This window comes from Equus asinus, chromosome 11 (assembly GCF_041296235.1).
Source record: "Equus asinus isolate D_3611 breed Donkey chromosome 11, EquAss-T2T_v2, whole genome shotgun sequence".
Lineage (NCBI taxonomy): Eukaryota > Metazoa > Chordata > Mammalia > Perissodactyla > Equidae > Equus > Equus asinus.
In genome coordinates, this window is record NC_091800.1 from 52031870 (window position 1) to 52055188 (window position 23319).

The following is a 23319-nucleotide window of genomic DNA, read 5'->3' on the forward strand; positions in this document are numbered from 1 at the left end:
CTTTTCTGCCTGTATCCTTCCAGCTGAGGCATCTTTATTCCCTTGATTTTTGAACAGATGTCGTTAAGGATGTGCTCCGATTTAGATTCCGCGAGCAGACTTCAGAAGTCCTCATACGAGGCAAGTTCCAAAATTGGATCACCTCCCTCTCCCAAGCAGATTTTTTTTTAAATGCCAAGATTTAGAGTTGCACCAAACAACCAGTAAGGTCAAGATTTTCAATAGGATCCTTGCATCTGCTCCCAAATTTGGGGACATTTTGAAAGAGAATTAACACCTGAAATCAACTGGTCATTGCTTTCAAAAGTACAACTCTAATACCCAGAAATGATTTGGTAGAAGGAACACAATTTTTTAGAAAAAATTTACTTTGCACTTAAAAATGATCTAAAAATATAACATATCATGAAGACTCTAAGTTGCTTTCAATTAAAATTAGAATTTAACATCACAAGAGGAAATATTAAGTCATTTTTATCTCTATATTCCAATATAGCAAATGAAGATTACGGTCTTTCACTTACACTTGACAATAGTAAAACATATAAGAAAATCCACTGCATGTAATTGGTCAAGTAACAGTTCTCAGAGGCTAGTGAATCTCATTCTGCATCTACCAAATGGGTTACCACAGACACACACACACTATATATATAAACACACACACACAAACATGTATACATATATTTATACACAATACATATTCATACATATATACATATATACATATGTATGTGTAGATATACACATGTGTACATACATATACATAGCTTAATCTAATTTTTATAAATAAAGTTAGGTATATACAAATACATATTATTTCTTCATGTAGTAAATTATGTGAAATGATGTAAAAAAAAATATTTTTTCTGAGGAGTGAGATTAGGATATTCTATTTTTGCCTTTTTGTTCAACTGTACTTTCTGATTTTTCTAGACTTAGCATTTGTTAACTTACATAATAAAACAACAATAAAGAGTGAGAGGAGGGAAATAGGGTACAAAACATATTCCAGGGTAATTTAATCTGCTTTCAGTTCACCCTGAGATGTCTTGGAGCTCAGCCATGAAGGAGAGCTGGAGCTGATGTGAAGAATGCCCACTACCAGGCTTCACTTCTAATTCCTGTTAAGGATGCTCTTTATCTAGAACAGAGGTCCTCAAACTACTGCCCACAGGGCCAAATCGAGCCTAAGTGGATTTTTATAAATAAAGTTTTATTGGAACACAGCTACCTTCATTTATTTATGTACTGTCTAGGACTGCTTTCAGGCTACAATAACAAAGCTGAGTAGGAGCCACAGAGACTACATGGCCTTCAAAGTCTAAAACATTTGTTATTTGGACCGTCACAGAAAGTTTGCTGACTCCTGATCTAGAGCTTATCTCAGGGCAAAGGACTTCTAGAATGTTCTTGTTTTCAATACAGAGCCCATCTACTCCAACATTTAAAAGCTGTGATTTGTAATGTCAGAATCTGAAACACATCATTAAGCTCTTTAGCTTCATAATTTTTAATATCGTTGTTTCAAGTAAATTCAATTCATGTGTGTCTGATTCAATCAAATGTAGTTCAACAAAATGTGCTTTTGGAAGATTTGTTTAATGTTCAAAAAAAGGACCTATATCATTCCCAGATCCTGGAAGTTGTATTTCTGCTGGAGTGAATGAACTTCAGACCCTAGAAAATGAGTTATAATTAAACTCAGGATCCACGGGTCAAGCATACGTGAACACTTTTGCTCCTCTTTAAAGATGATTGAGTAAGAACTGGCTCTGATAAAGCTGGCTTAGGATCCTACTTAAAATTCAAGTGTGACAAGTTTTCATTCTCCACACCAAGATATGCCCCTCAATCAGGCTTCTTCCCTACATTTTATGTAGCTTGGGCATGGATATCAATAGAACACTGTATGTGAAAGTATTCACTTAAAATATTCAGAAGTACCGTCAGCTCTTCAGTTTCAGAGTAAACAAGAAGAGGGAAGCACAAACCCAAACCCTTAACATCCCAATCAAACTTGACAAACATGCATTGCTCACCCGTCTGTGTTGAGTTTCTTAGATACTCAAGTGAAAGACCAGCTCAACATCCAAGAAGCTTCTAATCTGATTAATTTTGGGGGTCTATAGCTCACCATTCCTTTATGGTATGTATGAGACTACCCTGTTACTCTCCACTGTTCTCTTTTCCATGACTTTCCTTGCATCACAAGTATTTTCTTATCAAATCAGAGAGGTTTTTTCCCCAAGCCTGCTGAGAGGAAAGTTAAGCATCTGTGTTTAGTCTTCAATCTCCTGTAATTATCTAACTCTTAGCCATTGTACAACCCAAAAAATTAGCCTCCAATTAATCTAATACAAAAATAAGAAGATTGTGACAGAAAGATTTCTGTGGAAACATTAGAGTAGTATTATGAGTGGAGTTCTTCTGGTTTAGAAAATTAGAATTTAACATAAAATCATCATCATCATAAAAATAATAGATTTGCATTGAGCTAGGCAGTTGGCATGAATTCTCTCATATATTCATCCCAAAAACTTTATGAGGAAATTTCTATTATTATCTGTATGTTACATGAGACTCAGGAAGGTTAAATAACGTTCTGAAGATCAAAATTTAGTAAAAGGTAGAGTAAGGACTCAAAGCCAGGTCTATCTAATTGCATTGTTTCTGTTTTACTGTCTCCCAGCTCCCACCTTGCACATTTCTATATGTACCACTTAGAGTTGACTCCGTATTTTCTTTTTGTTACAAAAGAAATCCATGTTAGTTTTAGAAAAATCTTAAAACAACCTGAGAATAGAGGTAACTGGGTAGGTCTGAGATAAGTCAACAAAATTTAGATAAATTTTATTTCTTCATGATACTAGGACAGAGTGTTAGGACGTAGAGAGAGCGAATGCTTTAGAAAGACTTGATTTAACATTTTTGAAGCTTAAAAACAATCATTTTTAAAGTAATAAGCAATTTTATTCTCTTAGGTTGGAGGCTAAAGTTTATTTTTCTGTTGGAAAAATTACTTAGATATTTAGTGGAGCATATCTAAGGGCATGTTCCCTGTGTTCCTGGGGAAACCATGAGTTCTGCAAATTTGCCCCAAGCAGATGATTTAAACTGAGATAGTAAGCATTCTACTCAGTGAATATGTGCTTTCAAGAGTTAGAAGAGTTTTTCCAGTCTTACTCTGTAAGAGCCCCATGTAGGGCTAAATGCCATGGTCCATTCTTGGTTGCTAGGTATAAGTACAATGAAGCATTTGATGATAAGAGTTGGGAGGAGTAACCTGTTTCACACCTAACTTCTCTTCATGTTACCCTAGAAAAAAGACAGTGATGGGAATTAGACTAGATTTGGTGCTGCACAGCTTGACTGGGATTGTTGGTGTTTATTCCAGATGGAATAACTGGTTCTGGAAACTAAGGCAACATATTTCTTGCGGTGTTCATGTTGGTAGAAGTGAGTTACCCTCTGCCACATGGAGGCAGTCCAGGAGCTTGTCAAGGAGCTAGCCTAGTAAGGAATTATGATGTTGGTTTAAAGCCTAAGAGTAGCCACATCTAACAGCAGTTTTAAGTGACCACCTACAAAATTTCACTTATCTTTAAGCTTCAGTAAAGTCAGTTGCCCTGTGAAGAATTACAGAGGGACCACCCCAGAATGGGATGTGGTGTTCTCCCTTAGATTGGTGTGTATGTGTTTGTGTATTGGGCAGGTGGGCTAGAGGGGTGTGGAAGGCATCAGATTGCAGCATGGCTCAGCAAAGCAACAAAATTACAAGGGTCAGGCGTGGCTGAGGTGGCCAAGGTGAATAGAAGAAGAACTAGACACCTGATCCAAACATGCATGAGACGGTACCATGGGGATTCCTAGAAACACCTTGGGGACACTTTTGGGGCAGAGGTCTGACCTCTCTTGGGCCCAGGAAATGACCTGTCGTCTCAGGGGTCAATGTGTTCAACACCGTAGCAGGAACAAATTACTTAACAGGATAAAATACAAACATCCTTCTGTAGGGGAGGAAGACATTTCCTCTTCCCAAATGTGGGTTCTTCTGGCCAGAGAGCGAATTAAATTCACATGAGACAGAATAGCAAGAGAAAATTAAACAAAGCTTTATGAGGAACCATGGCCCGGGGCCTTTCTTCCCGAAGGAAGAAAGGGCACTGAAGAAGTGGGGTGCACAGAGTGGTTGTATACCCCCAAGAGGGGTGTTTCACATGTGATTGAAACGTCCCTCCCACAATAGTCACGAGATTGCTCTGTCGGCACAGTGCTTGATGGACACAGCAGATAGTGGTCTGCTATCTCGGTGGGCGTAGCAGGAGGCAAGTCTATTGTCTGGAGCTGGGTGGTCACAGGTGAGTGCAGCAATCAGTTCCTAGCCTAAGGAAAGATGCTTAATCCTTAAAGAAATGCCAAAGTTGGGAGGGGGAGGGAAGTCAGTTACAGGAGGTTACCAGAGAAGCACAATAAAATGCAGATTTAAGTCCTTGCCTTTGGTATTGATTAAGAGTTTCTAGAGAGAAGGTCATCTCCTTTCTTCTTCCTGGTACAGCAAGGGAGTCACCTTTTACAGATAGAGATTTACCTTACAAATGTAAAGGTGTCCTAACAAAGGGCAAGTTCCATTCCTCAGAGCCTCCTTCCCTGTCCCAGTTTATCAAAAGCAATCAACCTCAAATAATCCTGATGCCAAAGAGACATATCTTGGGGTGGCCATTTCCAGGTCCCCACACTTCCAAATGAAGACCTATCTTATCTCCCACATCCATGCGGTGACCTGCCCACTGCTACCCTCTGTGGGATTAAAAAAGGGGAGACTCCTTCAAAGAAACCAACGTTCTAAATTCAAACCTGCTCCCTTCATTCCATGCCCCTTCTCCAGGACTCCACTTCCACAGAGAATCAGGTAAGACATTCACTACATTCAGCACGTTGGAGCACAAGGAAATTTTATCACAGTGTGAGAAACCTGGCTACAGATTCTGTGTGATATATGTTAATATCTTTTATTAATTTATTCAGTAAAGATTTATAGGGCCCTCTTTGTACTAGGTGCCACCTTAGGGCATCAGGAGATCACAGTGTTTCCTTTCATGTTGCTGATGGGCTATTTCTGAAAGGACTGAAGAAGACATATATGAGTGACTGTAACCACAAAACTTGGCAATTTGGGATCACATTATAGTAGAGATCATTTAAAGATTGAAGGAGGGTCCGGCCCTGTGGCCAAGTGGTTAAGTTCACGCTCCACTTTGTCAGCCCAGGGTTTCACTAGTTTGGATCCTGGTCACGGACCTAGCACCACTCACCAAGCCATGCTGAGGTAGTGTTCCACATAGTAGAACTAGAAGGACCTACAACTAGAATATACAACTATGTATTGGGGGGCTTTGGGGAGAAGAAAAAAAAAGTTTGAAGGAAATTGATGGTACTGATTTAACATTGCTTTCTATGCAGACTTTGAATTTCTTTCTCAGGGTTCCGAACGTATAAAAGGGACTGTGGAGAGCACATGCATGGCATATGCTCTGTGGATATTTTCTTTTTAACCTAGACTAAATTCAAACGCAATTTTTTCCTATAGGTCTTTGTGTAAGAGAATCTGAAAACCAAAGTGGATGTTATTTTCCAACATGGTTTTGTAAAATACAAAAAATTGGAGCAAATAATTTTTTTGTTGCCACTCTTTTTTCTTTTATGACTTCACAAAAGGACACAGAGCTGTGACTTAAGGATCCCAAAGTATACGCCTCAGAGCAATTATGATCTCAGAGTAGATAAATAGCCTGTTCGATAATCTCTCTCAAATATGAGCTATTTTAAATAGACTTCAGTGGATATCCTATGTATGTATGTAAGTATGTATGTATGTATGTATGTATCTATGTGCCTGATGTACCTGGAGTGAGTCAGGTAAAGTTGTCATCAACTGGGAAGACTTGAAGAATGGACTTTTTTTTTCAGAGTGGTTCCTATCATTCATCGTGGGCCTTGCCCACTAGAGTAACATGTATATAGAACCCATATTTGTCTTGGAAAAAAAGATCTTTGAATTCTTCCTGGGAATTGCATAATTGTTATTTGAACCTCAAAATTCTGTTATGAATGCATCTGAAAAAATATGCCAGGCTCATGATAATGGTTGACTGTTTTAGCTATTAAAAACAAATACACATACAAAACTAGAACTCCAAACCCAAATCTCATTATGGCCCCTATAGAACATTTAATTCCCTAGGAAGATGGGCCTGTCTTCTCTCTAGATCTGCTAGTATGAATAAATTTCAAAATACTCCGCCGACCCTGCCAAAGGAGCTGAAAAAAACTGAGCCACTGATGAAGCTTTATGAGCTTGTGAATGTCTACAAAATGAAATACTAGTTTTGTGGTAGTTGATTCAGAGAAATGGCCTCAGGAAATGAGTAACCCTGTGTTTCTACCTGCTTATCATAACTGTTCCTTTTCCAGAGAAAAAGAAAAAATATTTAAAAAATTTTTCTATATTCCAGGCACTGTGCCTGGTGTGCCAGGTATTGGGCATGTAACGATTGGAAAACTTACATTCTGCCTTCAAGGAACTTAAAATCAGCCTGAGCACCTGCCAGTATGCTGTAATCAGACACACCACTTGAATTTATCCAAAGATTAAAAAGAAGGTGAGCCAAAATAGCCAACCTTCCAACCCTTAATGATCATCAGTGGATCTTTTCTGGGATGCTGGCAGCAAAGTAAAGCTACCCACACAATCACAGAGTCCATCAAATTCCAGTTGACTAGCCAGGTCTAGATCCTTTTCAAAAATGTATCCTCCTTTTTCCCCAAAGAAGTCATCTTTTTCTCTGATCCCTGGTCTTTAAAGAAACGGGAGTCTCTCTGATTGGTTCTAGAGCTCATCACCCTTTTTGAACAGAACTGCTTTTCTGGGCAGTTTTTTGGGCCAAGGCACTATCCTTTTTGGTTCAAGACTCTCAAACAATCCATACTTGACTAGCCTGATTCAATTTTTTAGTGTGATGCCCTCCAGCTCCTGCCTTTCTTAACTTAACTTGTTGTATATTCCTTAAACTTTTGTAAAAACCCTCTTTATCTTTTCACACACACACACTCCCTACTGCTCTAGTAAGGCTTCTTGGTCTCACAATAAATTAGGATATATAAGTATGTATATATTTATATGATATGTGAGAGGTAAATAATGATGCACACAGCTCACAAGTAAGTATTCCCACCTAGCATTGTGCATTCATTTTGTCTGGGAAGAATTTTCAAGAAAGGTTTTAGAGATATAGGAAAGGCTAGAAGGGGAAATAGCTTCTGGCACAAAAGATGAGAATGGGAAACCAGAATGCAAGTGATTTAAAACACACGATTTCATTTTCCATGAGCTTTAGAGATAAAAACTATTATATCTCTTTATTTTAAAGTCAGAAAAATGACACATTTTTACCACAGAAAAAGGCAAAAGGAAAACATTTTTTAAAGGTATAAAGATTACAGGAAAAAATCAACTAAATAACTCAGTATTTTTTTATTTTTTTAGGAAGAAATAAAGCAGAAAGATAACTGCAGGTCATGACAGAATCAGCTGATAAAATACGCCTTGGAAGAAAAATCTGTGATTTAGGAAAAAGCTGGTATTACAATAATTTCTTTTCATAATCTGACCTGACTGCACCCCTTGGAGCACATTCCATCTCTCATGCAATCAGCAGTGGCTCCATCAAAGTCTTCCCTGTATAAATATTAACTCATCTTCAAAGAAGCGTGCAAGTATGAAATTCAAATCTATTTTGATATTCTAGGCAGGTAATCGATTATATCTGTTTGGTTCCCTATTGCTGCCTCTCTGTGACCTTCAGAACTGAGATCACTAAAACCCTAGAAGTTCAGCCTTGATCAGTTTCTCAGGCTAGGCTGGTACCCCGGGACTTAGGGATTTTTGTAAGGAGCCCCAAACTAACAGCACTCTGTCTCGGCTTCTGTTCAGATTGCTGCAAGTCTGGCTCTGACCTTACTGTCTAATAAAGAACGTAGGCTCACAATTTGTATTCTTGTCTTTCCCATTTCCGTAAATGAGCCCCAGTTTTTCCCCTTCTCCAAATCATCCCACAATTGTAATTCTGCCCATGAGCGCCAGCCTCTCTGTAGGTACCTGCTACCCACTGTCTGAACTTCCTAATGGCGTGAAACAGATCCTGCCAGATCCCACCCACTGCCTACTGTTGAATCCCACCCCTTCCCCAATGCTAACTTCCTCCATGCTCTACAAGTTTCTCCCTGTCACTTGTCCTGCCTCCCAAGGGCAGCCTGGTCTCTAGAGTCCACCTCCCTACAAAGGCCTTCCATGTACACTGAGTGAGCAACATAAGCATTCCTCCCAGAATCATCTAGTCATTTAGGCTGAGCTTTGCATTGTTTCCAAAGAATGGTTGCACAGGTCTTCTTATGATGAGACACATTCTTCGATACAGAATGACTCTCAGGGATCATGTATTCCAACTTTCATAATAACACAGATAAATAATCTAAGATCATGTACCTTATTTATACATATTATACAAAGCAACACTCAGGGAATATAAATGTGTTATTAGATATTTCTGATCCTACATATCTCCCAAGACTAGTAGCTTCCACTCTAGACTGTAGCATTGCAATTAAAATGCACAGGTTATCCAATAGTAAGGGCTGCAGAGCAATTGAATCAATTGATATTTATTTCCTCTAGGCTGTGGAAATCCAGAATACATGAAATCAAATTCCCAAATAAGTTGGGAACAAAAGGTGTTAAGCACTCGAGAATGATATGTGCTAAATATTAGGATTCACACCACCAGAACCATAGGAGTCATCTGGGACTCAAGCTGGGCTTTGAAGGAGCAAATGGATCCTTCAAAATGGATAGGAGAAGAGAGATGAGCAAACCAGGAGCAAATATCAGGGAGTGGGGATTTTTCTGTTGTTGTTATGTGCTGTCAAGTCGGCTCCAACTCCTGACACTCTGAGTGAGTGATGTCCGCAATGTCCTGTCCTCAATGACCCTACTCAGCTTCTGTAGACTCGTGCCTATGGCTTCCTTTATGGAGTTGATCCCTCTCAGATTTAATCTTCCTTTTTTCCTGCTGCCTTCTACTTTTCCCAGCGTATTGTCTTTTCCAAAGAATTTTGCCTTCTCATAATGTGCCCAAAGTAGGACAGCCTCAGTTTTATCATTTTTGCCTCGATGCAATAATTCAGGCTCAATTGGCTCTAGGACCCACTTGTTTGTCTTTCTGGCAGTCCACAGGGTCTGCAGAGCTCTCCTCCAATACCATATTTCAAATGAATCAATCTTTTTCTTGTCAGCCTTCTTCACTGTCCAGCTTTCGCACCCATACATAGTAGTTGGGAATATGACGGTGTGGATAATCTTGGCCTTAGACTCTAATGACACTTCCTCACACTTGATGACCTTTCATAATTCTTTCATTGCTGCCCATACAGCCTGTCTTCTCTTGATTTCTTGGCTGCAGTCTCCATTTAAATTGCTGACTGACCCAAGGTAAACAAAATCTTTAACAATTTCAGTGTCATCATTGTCTGCATTAAAGTTGAGTAGTTCTTCTGTAGTCATGATTTTTGTCTTTGTTGATGTTTGAGTGCAGTCCTGCTTTGGCAGTTTTTTCTTTCACTTTCGTCAGAAGTCATTTCAAGTCATTGCTGCTTTCTGCCAATAAGATGGTGTCATCTGCATATGTTAGATTTTCGATATTTCTTCCACCAATTTTCACTCCTCCTTCATCTGAATCTAGCCCAATTTTTCATATGATGTGTTTTGTGTACAGATTAAACAAATAGGAGATAAAAACTCACACTTGTCTAACACCTTTGCCTATAGGAACCCATTCTGTCTCCCCATATTCTGTTCAGACAATGGCATCTTGTCCACAGCACAAGTTAAGCATCAGGACAATCAAGTGCTGAGGCACACCCATTTCTTTCAAAGCAGCCCACAGCTTTTCATGATCCATGCAGTCAAAGGCTTTACTGTAGTCTATAAAACCTAGTCTAACCTTCTTCTGAAATTCTTTGGAGCACTCCAGTAGCCAATGAATAATTGCAGTTAGATTTCATGTGCCTCTACCTATTCGAAATCCGGCTTGGACATCAGACATTTCCTGCTCCAGGTAAGATAAAAGCCTTTGTTGTAGCACCTTGAGCATTACTTTACTTGCATGAGAAATTAGAGCAATAGTCCTATAGTTACTGTACTCCTTAGCATCTCCTTTCTTGGTGACTGAGATATATACTGAAGGTTTCCAGTCTGTAGGCCATTATTTTGTTTTCCATATTTGTTGGCATATTTTTGTTAGGATTTTGACTCATTCAGTCTCTGTGTCTTGAAATAATTCTACTGATATCCAATCTACCCCTCATGACTTATTTCGTCCCAGCACTTTCAGGGTGACTTTCACTTCACTTTGTCAATGCAAATAATCCATAATCAATCTATAAATCAAAATTGGGGTGAGTTTATTATGAGCCAGATCTGAGGCCTAGCCCAGGGCCTTCCTTCCCAAGGAATGAAGAGCACCAAAGAAGTGGAGTGTACGAGTGGTTATATACTGTCTTGGAACAAAGAGCATACATCCCATATGACAGGAATGTCCCATCTACAATTGTCACAAGATGCTTAGGTGGCAGAGCAGATCACTGGTTAGCAGGTCAGTGGTCACAAGGTGAGCACAGTAGATTGGTAATTAATCCTTAGTTCCCAGGAAGAGATGCTTACCCTTAAAGAAATGCAGATATGGAGGGAAGTTACATGCCTATCTTTAACGGCATCATTCTTGTCTTTAGGACATAGTAAATATTTAAAGCAGATATATAATGCATGCTCAATAGGCCATATCAGGTCCTTTTGGAAAAACAAGATCAGGCTGAATTAATTTCAAACCAAATGGCTTCCTCATATACTCCAGTATATCCTATTGCTTTTCATTTGCTTATCATTTTCCCCTTTTGATCTATAATCTTTCAATAGAAAGCATTGATGATCAAAATATTGTCCCTCAGTGCCAGGGTGGTTGCTGCCTGCCCTGGGTCCATCAAGTCACTTGGTGCTAGGCTTTTATCTCATTTATTTGCCCATTTATTCATCTTGGGAGGAAATAGTCAGACAGGCATAGAGGTATATGTTAACAGAGGAAGCATTTCATAGGTCATGTAACTTTAGGTTGTTGCATAAACATTGTACATGTGCTTTTACATGACTTCTTATGCCCACATTGTTTACAATTATAAAAGACTTATTGAGACATTCACCTCTTTTTTCATGTGCTTTAGCAGAGATGACACATTGGAAGATTCATCACATATAAAAGCATATCATTCAGTTTGAATGAGTGTATATGTACTGTAGGGGAGGAAGACAAATCCTCCACCCTCTGGGTCCTTCTGGCTGGGATAAAAATTAAATTGACATGAGACAGAATAAAAAAAGAAAATCAAACAAAGCTTTATAACATGTATACATGGGAGAAACTCAGGAAAACTGAGCAACTCAACAAAATGGCTGAGCTGCCAGCTTAAATATCATCTTCAGCTAAAGATAAAGGAAGGTGTTGGGAATAGTGGTTTGGGAATTCAAAGGAGAGGAAGGTAATTCACATGGAAGTGGAAAATCAAAAGTTTAGTAAATAAAACTTTGATAAGAATGGGCTTAGCAAGGACCCTCCCAGTCTACAGATACCCAGAGTTATCTCTGGTGATGGCCTGTCCTGGGGGTGGGCCTTTTATCTTAAATTTTTTTAGTCAGTTTGGGGAAGGTCAAAGTTTCTTTCAGAGTCTTTTGTTCCTAAAAATAATCAAGCCAGAGGGGTACATTTTGAGATGGCAGTTCTGATCCCCCACAGCACCACCTTGGGATGCAGTTAAAATATCCAAAGCTATTCTATGTGGAAGGACAGCCTTTTTCACTAAAGATGTTTTAGTATTTAACAAAGCTACTCCTGTATGACTATCATTAAGGGCTTGTCAAATAAATTTAGTCAGGGCTTCTACATGTGATAATGACATCTTACAGCCCCAAGGAAGAAACAAGTACAGCTGCCAGGTGGCCACATGGGTGGAACATTGAGTGAGTCTATCTGGCCTTAAAGAGAGGAAGATTTGCAACAGGCGTTAGCTAAGTGTGACTCCTTCCCTGCATCCAAAGGAAGGTCAAGGTGCAGGTTTTTAGCCATCCAAGCAGTAGCCAAGGCCAGAGATTTGTTCCACATCACCACTGAATTCCATTAGGAGCCACCTGATAAATGCCTGGCCTTCAAGACCAGTCTGTTCCAAACCAATCACTTTTTTAAGTATGATAGTATTCTGGAAACATTTGTGGGGGATTGGAATTGGCCACCCAAGATATATCTCTTTGGCATGAGGGTTATTTTGGGCTGGTTACTTTTAAAAACTGCAGACATGAAAGAAACTCTGAAAAGTAGAAGTTACCTTTTGTAAGAGACATTTACATTTGTAAGGGAAATCTCCATCTGTAAAGGTGTCTCCCTCTACCAGGAAGAAGGAGAAAGTCCTTCTTCCTTATCAATGCAGAAGGCAAGGACTTAAATCTGCATAATAACCTTAGTCTTGTTTACTGTACTTTTCTAGTAATCTCCCATAACTGACTCCCCTGACCCCCAAGATCTTCCTTTGTAGCTGAAGATGGTAGCTTTGTAGCTGAAGAGAACCTCCACCATTTTGGTGAGTTGCTCAGTTTGCCTGAGTCTCTCCCATGTATACATGTTATAAAGCTTTGTTTAATTTTCTCCTGTCATTGTGTCTCATGTGAATTTAATTTGCAGCCCAGCCAGAAGGACTTAGAGTGGATAGAGGAAATGTTTTCCTCCCCTACACCTTAAATGGAATAATTATAAAATAGGTATATAGTTTAAGCATTACAAAGGTTTAAATGAGGACCTATAAGGTTGAGAATACAGGCCTGGTCTGGAGTCTTGGGATAGCTATCTGCAACAGATGCCATCCACTTCTCATCCTGGTTTGGAAATATTTGCATTGGTCTGTTGAAGTCAGCTATTATAAATAGGAACTGAAACTCACTCAGGTGGAGAAGCCTCTTTTTTTTTTTTTTAATTTAAAATGAGAAATGTGAATCCATGAATCTAGGCCTTCTGATTCTGTAACGTATGAATTTGTTAAAAGTACCTGGTATGATCCTTTCCATCAGGGCTGCAAAGAGTCTTTTATCTGGTGTCTTTTCTAATAAACAAAATATCCAGGTTGTAGTTCATGATCCTAAAGGTCTTCGTCTCCCAGGAGCTCACTGAGAAAAGAACCAGATACCAATCTCTCATTTCTTTTAAGTATATCAATGAGATCTTGGAAATAATTAAGATATTTTGTTTAAGCAAAGTTGGTCCACACATTCCTTCCTCTAATTGCATAGGCTGTCCCATTATTATCTCAAAAGAAGACAGCTGATGCTTACCAAAGGGTATAGATCTAAGATTGAGGGGAACTCGTGGAAGAACTTTTGGCCATGAGAGATTAAATGCTTCTGAAAGCTTTGCCAATTGAGTTTTGATTGTGCCATTAGTTAAAATGTTGTGTTATTGGCCAAATATCACAAATAGATTTAATTTTTTGTCCAGTGAAATGAGTTCCCCGGGCACTGTGTAACTCAGTAGGAATTCCTCAAACAGGAATTATCCTTTCCAATAATAATGTACCTAAAACCATTGCTCTTCTGCAAGAAAAGGTCTCAACCCAATGTGAGAACATACGGATCATTATAAGATATATTTCTATACTTGAGATGGTGGCATTTGGACAAGGTCCAATTGCCGTACCTCAAAGGGTCCCTTAGAAAAGGGAAGGTGGCTTCATGATCCATGAAATAGTTTCCCTAGATTATTTTCTGGGTATACAGCACGATGAGTGTAGGATTTATGAGCCACTGTGGGAGAAAGTATCTAAAAGTATTGCTTTCCCCCTTTTGTTGCCACCTTTGTTTCTCTTCTTCCATGGCAATTTCTTGACCCTATAGGAGGAAATCTTTTTACTGGGTAAGTAGTTAATAGAAAGTAGCAGGCTTTCTCAAGGCTGGACTGCCTACCTAGCTTGACAATGTCCTTGCTTACTATTTAAGTAAGACCCATCCATAAACCAAGTTAAACAATAGAATGCAATTGTGGTGCATTCTTCTTCTTGTAGTGCTGGAAGCAAGGTAACAGGGTTAAGATAGTGAATAATATTTACCTCTGCAATACAACTTAAGAAGGTTTATCATCATTTACTTGACAATGCTTCCCATGTAATTTAGCATACCAAACAAGCCTAAATGGTATCTCTGTCTTCATAGGAAGAGAGAACAAATTACTTTGAGAAGTCTCAGGCGCCCTCTGAAAATTCTCAGAGAAATTTTTTCTGAGTCCAAAGAAAGATTTCATTTAGGATGTGAATTTTGTGGAGCTTGACAAAAATATCAAGAGGGTTTAAAACACTTATTCAAACAAGATCAAGGGGTTGCTGATCTTGTTGCCATGAAATAAGGCACCCTCTGAATTATCCAGTTAACCAAAGTAAGACTCACTCAAAAGTAAGGAAAACATTTTGTAATCTCTTTATCAAAAGCAGACTAAAATTTCTGGAAAATTATCCTAAGAAAGAGAAAACCAAATTTTAATTTTTGCAACAGCTTACTTTTTATATTAAAACTCATTTAACTGAATTCATTTTGATCTTAGCCAACTTGACCACGCACAAAACTCTTTCCTCAGGGTTGTCTTCAACAAACCTTCTATAACTTTCCTTTTACATTCATAATTTGTCTCATGCCTTTCTTTTTTTTTCCTCCTGGTACATTGGGACAAATGTATCTTTCTTAACAAAAGAAAGACAAATATGTCCATTCTTTATAACTTCTTTACTGAAAACATAGATCTTTCCTTGAATACAAAGATGTTTTCCTTACTAATTTTTAGTAGCTTTAATCACATACACTAGTTAGAATTTTTAACCCTTATAGACCTTAACTTTTAGTGAAAAGTAAGAAGTAAGTAATTATTAACTGTCTTTTATATTAGCACTCTGTGGCTTTGCAAGTTATAAATGCTTTTTTATAATTTCTAAAAACGTGTTACTTCACAGTACGGTTTTAATAAAACACAAGACAAATGTTTTTTAATAGACCCAAACACCTTTTAGTAGATAAACTTATACATGTTTAGCAATAATGTTTCAGTATTTTATCTTATTTGAAAATGAAATGAACTAGACATTCAGTGAATTTTTAACATTTAATTTCATCTAGCAAAACTTCAAAGTTTCAAGTTACCAGAGAGATTTTGGAAGTTATCTTAAACATACATGCCAAAACACACAATTGTTTTTAAAAGTTCACTCAATACTTTTATTTTTCTCACATCTGTTTAGTTTACTTGTTCCCAGTAATTATTATAGATTGCCTACAAAACTTTATGAGACATTAGGCAAAATTAGCCATCATTTTAAATTATTATTTTCGCCAAACCAGTTTTGTAATAGAGATAACATCACCTTATCTGACCATAAGTGTAGAATAAAGGCTGTATGTCTCCCTCATATCCAATGCTGATAACTCTGAAAACATGTTCATTTTAGTCAATCCAACGAACTTAAATAAGTTTTTATTTACTAAAAATTATTCCATATCACATTAACTTGAAAGACATTTCCTTTAGTTTCAATTACATTTGGAAATAATTTAACAGAGCTCTTTAGAAACTATACCACCTGGAGGTAAAAATATCACACATACATAATAGACATATAGACACACATGCTCAGAGACTTCACAAATATTGTTTCAAAATTACTGCCATGAATCAGATAAAACAATACAAAGCTCCCTAGTTATGAATTCAAATTTTGTTTTAAGCCTCTTCTACTAATATTTGTGGATAAGACACCTAAGAAGCTAGATTTTTGGTGAGGCTGCTCTTATGGCCATTTTTCTTGCCTTTTTTCCCTTCAGTTTTAGGAATTAGTGATGGGCTAGACAACAGTTCCCAGAGAGGTGAGGGGATAATCCTTTTTGAGATAAAGGAACTGGTGGAATCTGAACTGCCTCTAGAGCTGCTTTTTAGTCTTGCAAGGGTTGGTAAGTTGAAGACAATTGTTCTACCTGTCCAACTATATCACCATAGTTTGCTTTTTTCCCTCTGGGTGCTTAGTTTTATTTTAACTTAGGGAGGAAGGACTGGAAAGGACATTCCTATCAGGCTCTGAATATCAGCTTTCAGTTTGGACAAATTCCTGTTCATAAATTGCTAAACCTTTCAAATACCTTGTCAGGTTTCAGCTAGGACAAAAAGTAACCACCTGGTGGTATTGAACAGTTCCAGGAATCTTTAGCGTAGCAGTTTCCCAGAAAAATCTCTCAGAGTCTCATTAACTCTGGGAGTAGATTACAGGGATGTCTATAAAGTCATGGCCTAATATATTATCCTTTATGTACCTTTTATAACAATTTTTATTAGCTTTTTGCAACAAAACTTTCAACAAGGTTATTTGGGAACTTTGGAGTCTTCGCTTTTAAGTGCACTTCTTAAATGCTCTTATCTAATTGGAACATCCCTTGTAATGGCCAATGCAATTCCCCTGAGGCTGGGAGCAATTTGGTAGGACCCTTAGCCAAGAATGGAATGCAACCCACATTTCTGTCTGATCATCTCTGACAGCAAAATGGGGTGCAACCACATTTTGTCTGACCATATTTTGGGAACTCAGCCTAATGATTATGAAGCCAAGACCTCAGGATATGAAACAAGCTTGATAAGACTTTTTTTTTTTTTGCTCTTCTTTGTAAATATTTAGTTTCCAGAACCTTTAGTTTGAACAATTGTACTAGAAGTTGGTGAGCTCAACTCTTTAAAGATTTCTCTGTTACCTGGCTCTTAAAGAGGAGCCCCACAGTGGCCACTGTAATTTTATGTTATCCTGGGTTATCTTGCCAGCCATTTACAGCTATTCTTATTTTGTTAAGCACTTGCAAGTTTCAGCCTGAAGCCAGCTGGAGTTCTGAGGGGAGGCTGCCCATTCAGTAACTAGTTGGCTTTTAGAAGCTTGATTTACCATTTTTCTTTTAGTTTCATTGTACTATAAAGTCTGAACAATTTCCAGGGACAGTGTAGAGGGTCGGAAATGTGCTGATTGTAAGTGTTACTCCCTAAACGAAGGTCATAAACATTCTCTTAAGTGCCTTGGTTTCTCCCACCGGCAGTCTTAAAACTACACGGGGGCTTGGAGTGTGTGGGTGACCAAGCCTCATATGTGCTTCCCCGGACCAGCCTTTAATTAATTAACGTGAGTGATAGTGGAGTTCCCTATGGGCCTGCTATACATCTCAAGGCCCAACCTCAGACACTCCCACTAGGTTCTCAGTAACCTGAGAACACGGCACTGCTGGGAGGAGCTGATGACCCTTCCCTTTGGAGCTGAACAAGTTCAGACTCTCATTTCTCTATCACGCAGTTTGTTCAGACTTTGTAAACACACTTCTTTCCAATTTAAAGCCAAATTAAAAAGCTCAGCCTGCTCCAGTCACTCCAAAGTTCCCCCTAGGCTCCCCTGGCCTAGGAAATTCCTCTTAGGCTTCTCTTTCCTAGGAATTTCCCTCCTAGTTTCCTCTGGGTATGTACCAGTACCCCCTTAAGACACCTAGTCTTAAGATTTGAAACAGCTCATATAAACTTTGAACCATTGACTTATATTAAGGAGGTCTGGATTTCAGGAGAACTCACTGGGGTCACCTGAAGAATGCAGTGATCCAGAAGGGCTCAGTGGTCCCTACTGGTACCAAACACTAGTTCAGTGCAGATTTCAAGTGGTCTTTGGTGGGTTTCTCTGAAATCCTGCTGCGACAATGCCAAGAAATGTCGATGTGAATAACCCATAATCAATCTATAAATCAAAATTGGGGTGAGTTTATTTAGGAGCCAGATCTAAGGACTACCCTGGCGCATTCCTTCTCCAAGGAAGGAAGGGCGCCAAAGAAGTGGGGTGTCCAGAGTGGTTATTATATACTGTCTTGGAACAAAGAGCATACATCCCATATGACAGGAATGTCCCATCTACAATTGTCACATGATGCTTAGCTGGCACAGCAGATCAGTGGTCAGCAGGTCAGTGGTCACAAGGTGAGCACAGCAGGTTTGTAATTAATCCTTAGTTCCCAGGAAGAGATGCTTACCCTTAAATAAATGCCAATCTGGAGGGAAATTACATCCCTCTTTAAGGGTATCATTCTCATCTTAGGGATGTAGTAAATATTTAAAGCAGATATACAATGCATGCTCAACAGGCCACATCAGGCCCTTTTGGAAAAACAAGGTCTGGCTAAATTAGTTTTAAACCAAATGGCTTCCTCATATCCTCCAATTATATCCTATTGCTCGTCATTTATTTATCAACTTTCTAAAATTACGACTTCCTCATCAGAAACTTCTCCAAAGGAATCTGTCATCCTTTTGTCTCTTCTGTATAGATCTTCAGTATACTGTTTCCACCTTCTTTTTATTTGCTCTTGATCAGCTAGTGTGCTTCCCTGATGGTCATTCAGCAGCCCTGATGTTGATTTAAATTTCCCTTTGATTTCTTGAATCTTCTGGAGGATTCTTGTTGTTCCTTTTTTGTTGTTTTCTTCTATCTCTTTGCCTTGACCATTATGGTAGTTCTCTTTTTCTCTATGTGATAATCACTGAAAAACTGCTCAGGATTCAGTCACCAAATACCTGCGAAATGTAGGTGTCCCTGCGGGAAGGATCCCTTAGGGTGAGCTGATCCCAGCACGGGACCAGGCTGATTGGAGTGGGTCTTTGTGCTGGATCAAGAGAAGATGCCAATGATAGTTCTCAGAATCTATGTATCAAAGCTCCTACTGCCACAGGGGATTTAGGGGAAAGGTTTTTGGGTTAAAGAGAAGAATAAGAACTCATGACTGAGTAATCACTTTTGAGCTCTATCTCAACTGTGACATTGAGCTAGAAGTTCAACCTTCATTTACTTGGTTGTTCCTTTCAATTCTAGACATAAGAAAACCTGTGTTGCCTAGACCTTGCGCCTACACTGAGAAAGTTGTGTAAAGTATAGAAAGAGAACTTCTTTGAAAGGAATGCAATATCACATTGCAACATGCATCGTCAGTGCCTTTATTTCATAAACTTGGTTCCACTCCAGCATCTCCAAATACTAGGTTCAGTTTTGTTTAGGGAAATAATTTTTGAGGGCCCTCTATGTGCCATCTTGTTTAGGGATAGTCACATATGAGTCTCATCAGATCCATCAAGGTTTTGAGTTAATTCTGTTGCCCTGAGGGTAGGCCCCAATGAGTCTGGGAGAGTTCTTGGACCCGACTGCCCACAGTGCCACAGGCAATCCTAGGACCACAATCTATTAAGCTCTTATGGTTGAATCCATGCCTTGGATTTTGAGTGAACTCAAGTGCCCCATGGAAAACTTAAGCCCAGTCCTGAAATCTTTGCTTCATTCAGAAAATCATGACTCTTACCTCTCCCTTGCCAACTCCTTGTCTCTGGAAACAGGGCACTGTCTGCTATGACCCAAACACAGATTAATGTTCTAAAAACTGTTGCCTGGAGATTTACGGAGCTTTTTCTTCTCACCATAAATTTATTGATTATCAATTAACCCTTGAGCAGCAAATCTGAAAAGAGTTTATTTCCATCAACCCAAGGAGAGCCACTTCAGCTCCTCCTCTTCCCTTAGCCTGAGATGCTTTGCGGTTGTGCTCACCTTATGGATAAGACATGCCCATGTTATATACATAGGTTGTGACCCCAGGACCAATGTCCATCCTGTTGAAAACTTAAGACCCTAATCACACCTTTAATTCTTTTCCTGGTGTAAAGCTCCCAACCAAGCCCTGGGTCTGTTGCTCCTCTAGCTCACAACCACGACATTCTTCTACACATTTGTCTTTGCTTTGGCTGAGAGGGATCCTGTTTTCACTGCAGAATGTATCCCCTTGAAACTGAACCCTTAAATCTGAATCCTCAGGGCTTGCACAAAGTAACATTCAAATAATCTCAGGTGTTTACAGCCCCGTGGGACAGGTTCAGCTCAGTGATGCATTCAGATACCACATTAGTCACATATTAAAAATTCTAGCATCTCTATTGGTGATGGATTTCATCCACAAAGCCAAAAGATTCAGACTGGATTCCAGCAGCCTAGTTTTTCAGTGAACAGTGCTTGAAATCAAATTACTTTGCTTTAACCTAAAGCAGAGGCTGATGCTCAGCAACTCGTTTCTGGAGCCAAGTTCACATTTGGAGATGTTCTAATTTCCCCTTTAGAGATGTTGCTTGCTGTCAGCAATTCTGGTTCCTGAAGCAGGAGATTCTCTGTGTTGCTAGACAGGGTCAAGCATCTCCAGAGCAGCTGGTGAAGGATGCGTTGATTGTGGGAAAGCAACTCCCAGGCTGCTTTTCAAAGCCCGATCTTGTGATTGTAGATGATTGTGAGGATTTTCAATCATTAATGAGTAAAATGCTCAGGAAGAAATCTAATTTTGTCATATTTCCCCTTCGAATAGCCCCTGTACAGCCCCATATTAAATATAGTTTCAAGGAGAAACATTGGGAATAGGTTTTTAGAAAAGCTCACATGTCAATTGGTATAGTTTTATGTGCCCAAACTTTCACAAGTGTGAATTTCTGGTTTAATTGATTTTTCAATCTGCTTTATTTGATTTGGATGGTAGAGAAAAGGCAACCATTTACTTTACAAGAAGAACAAATATTAACAGCTGCCTTACTATACTTTTTCACATAAATACAATTTTTTTTAAAAAAAGGAAAATTTCAAAGTGTGACAAGATTATTAGATTGATCATGACGTATTTCATTTATATTGAATTAAATTTCATTTTCACATAGCTAAGACGTGTACTAAAGATGTTGCTGTTTGAATTTGAATAAACCATTCATCTTAAATATAACACTAAAGCTATCTTTAAGCTCCATATATTATGTTAGCCTTGGGGCATTAACCTGAGAAAGAGAATTAGTTTGATTTAGACGGCTTAAGCCAAATCTAATTTTTAGGTGTGTCTGGAAACACAGGATCACCACTGGTTTTTTTGAAGTCTTGCTATGTTTCTATAGTTACGATTATACCACAATGAATGACATAAGATAACAAGACAGGGAAAAAATAAATCTCACATCTGAAATCGATCTTGGTATTTATTATAGGTTTGAAACTGCACAATCCTCTTGTCAACCTTAAATCCTATTTCCAGTTTGATTTGACTTTGTTACTATAAACCTAAAAGTGAGTCATGATATTACAGAAAGAGTGCAGAGCTGGTAGCTCTGTTTTTGCCCTTGATTCATAAGAACAAATGCTCAATCTCTTTGGATCAATGAATGCCCTCTTCGAGAATGAACATAATGATTTCTGAAGATATTTATGTATCTATCTATTTATTTATTTATTTATTTTGAGGAAGATTAGCCCTGAGCTAACATCTGCCACCAATCCTCCTCTTTTTGCTGAGGAAGACTGGCCCTGAGCTATCATCTGTGCCAATCTTCCTCTACTTTATATGTGGAATGCCTGTCACAGCATAGCTTGATATGCGGTGCATAAGTCTGCATCCGAGATCCGCACGGGCAAACCCCGGGCTGCCAAAACAGAACGTGCGAAATTAACCACTGCACCACCAGGCCAGCCGGTGAAGATATTTATGATATTCCCTGAAAATTATTACACTATTTATGATACCACCACCTATAGCTCTCACTATTAATATTCAAAGGTAACAGTGATTTATCTGATAATATCTGATTTATCTGACACCATGATAATAAAGGTATAAGTTCCATGCACCATTGTGATGTAGCAAAATGGGCAGAGCTTTTCAGCATCTTTGTCCTAGAAACTTTGTGTTGAGTTGATCATGGAGATAGTTGCTCTGGGTATTTTGAAGGAAAACACGGTTTACCAAGAATCCAAATAATAAGGTCCCTGCACAGAAGAGCAGTATAATGACACATAAAGCAATCTTCTAAACCTGAGTATAGAATATTAGAGTTCTGTTTTCCTAGATGCTTTCTACAGGAAAGCCCCAAGACATTTTCACGATTCTGCCCACAAATTTGAACTTTTCTTGTTTTCTTACAGGCTTAGGCATCAAATCCGCAAAGTAAAGGAAAATCCAAAATTTGTGCAATTCTATTGTATAAAAATTAGACCTCATCAAAAGGCAGTTTCAAGTACCACTGCCATTGTTCTTCCTGGCAGCTCTTTGCCAGTGTAAGAGACCCCAAGGGGATCTAGGTGGATAGGCTTGATAAAATTTCTAATAATTCACCAGTGTGACTGTTCTTTAAAGACAGCTTCATGGAAAAGGAAGTTTTAGCAATACTGAAAATGAAAGTAGTAAAGAAGGAAAAAAAAGAGGAAATCCCACCAGGAGTTTAGCCAAGAATTACTCTAGAAGGTGGGGGTGTCTTTGGGGAATTCAGGAGTCAAGAGGCTGACTTAAAAGTGTTCGGTTTACGGGAGAAAGTGGAGAAAGATGATTCCCTACCTTTGCGCTTCTCTTGAAAATATCATCCAGATAAATCCAAGTTCAAAGCTGTAAGATGGTCTACCATTTTGATTTTGTACAGGTTTTCCTTGAAAGAGTACCTAATCATGCATGAGAATAGAGAAATGGAGCTAAAAATTGTTAAATGGTTTTTATCTGACACCATTGGATAGTGTACATAGATAATCTAACGGATTCCTCACACCGAATTTGGGAATAAAGTATTATTAACTCCATTTACAGTAGAAAAACCAAGGCTTAGAAAGATGCATAACCATTAAGTAGCAGAATCAGAATTTTTCTGGCATAAAACTCCTGTTTTTTCCTGCTATGCTTTGCCATTTCCTGAGGCAGTTGGATTAAAGTAAGTTTAGTTTGTCAGGGGCAATGCAATTAATGGACAAAGAGTCCAAGAAATGCAGCAGATCCAGAAGAGCTGTGTCCAAGGGCAGTTAACTGGATGAAAGACACTTATCTTGCTTCAGCAATGCACATTTTCTATAGAATTACATGTTCCTTTTTCTCTTTAAAGAAAGATTTTTAGAGTGCTTACTTTCTTTTTCAGAGACCAAAATTGAACTATCTACAGAGAAGGCAAGAGAAATAAGCATTGTGTACACCTAGGATTCAATGCATCATCCACCACAAACTGAGAGAAATCTTCGTGTTTTCTTATGGAGGGACTTAATGCCTTATCAAGCATAGAGAGGTTCCTCCTTCACTCCTAT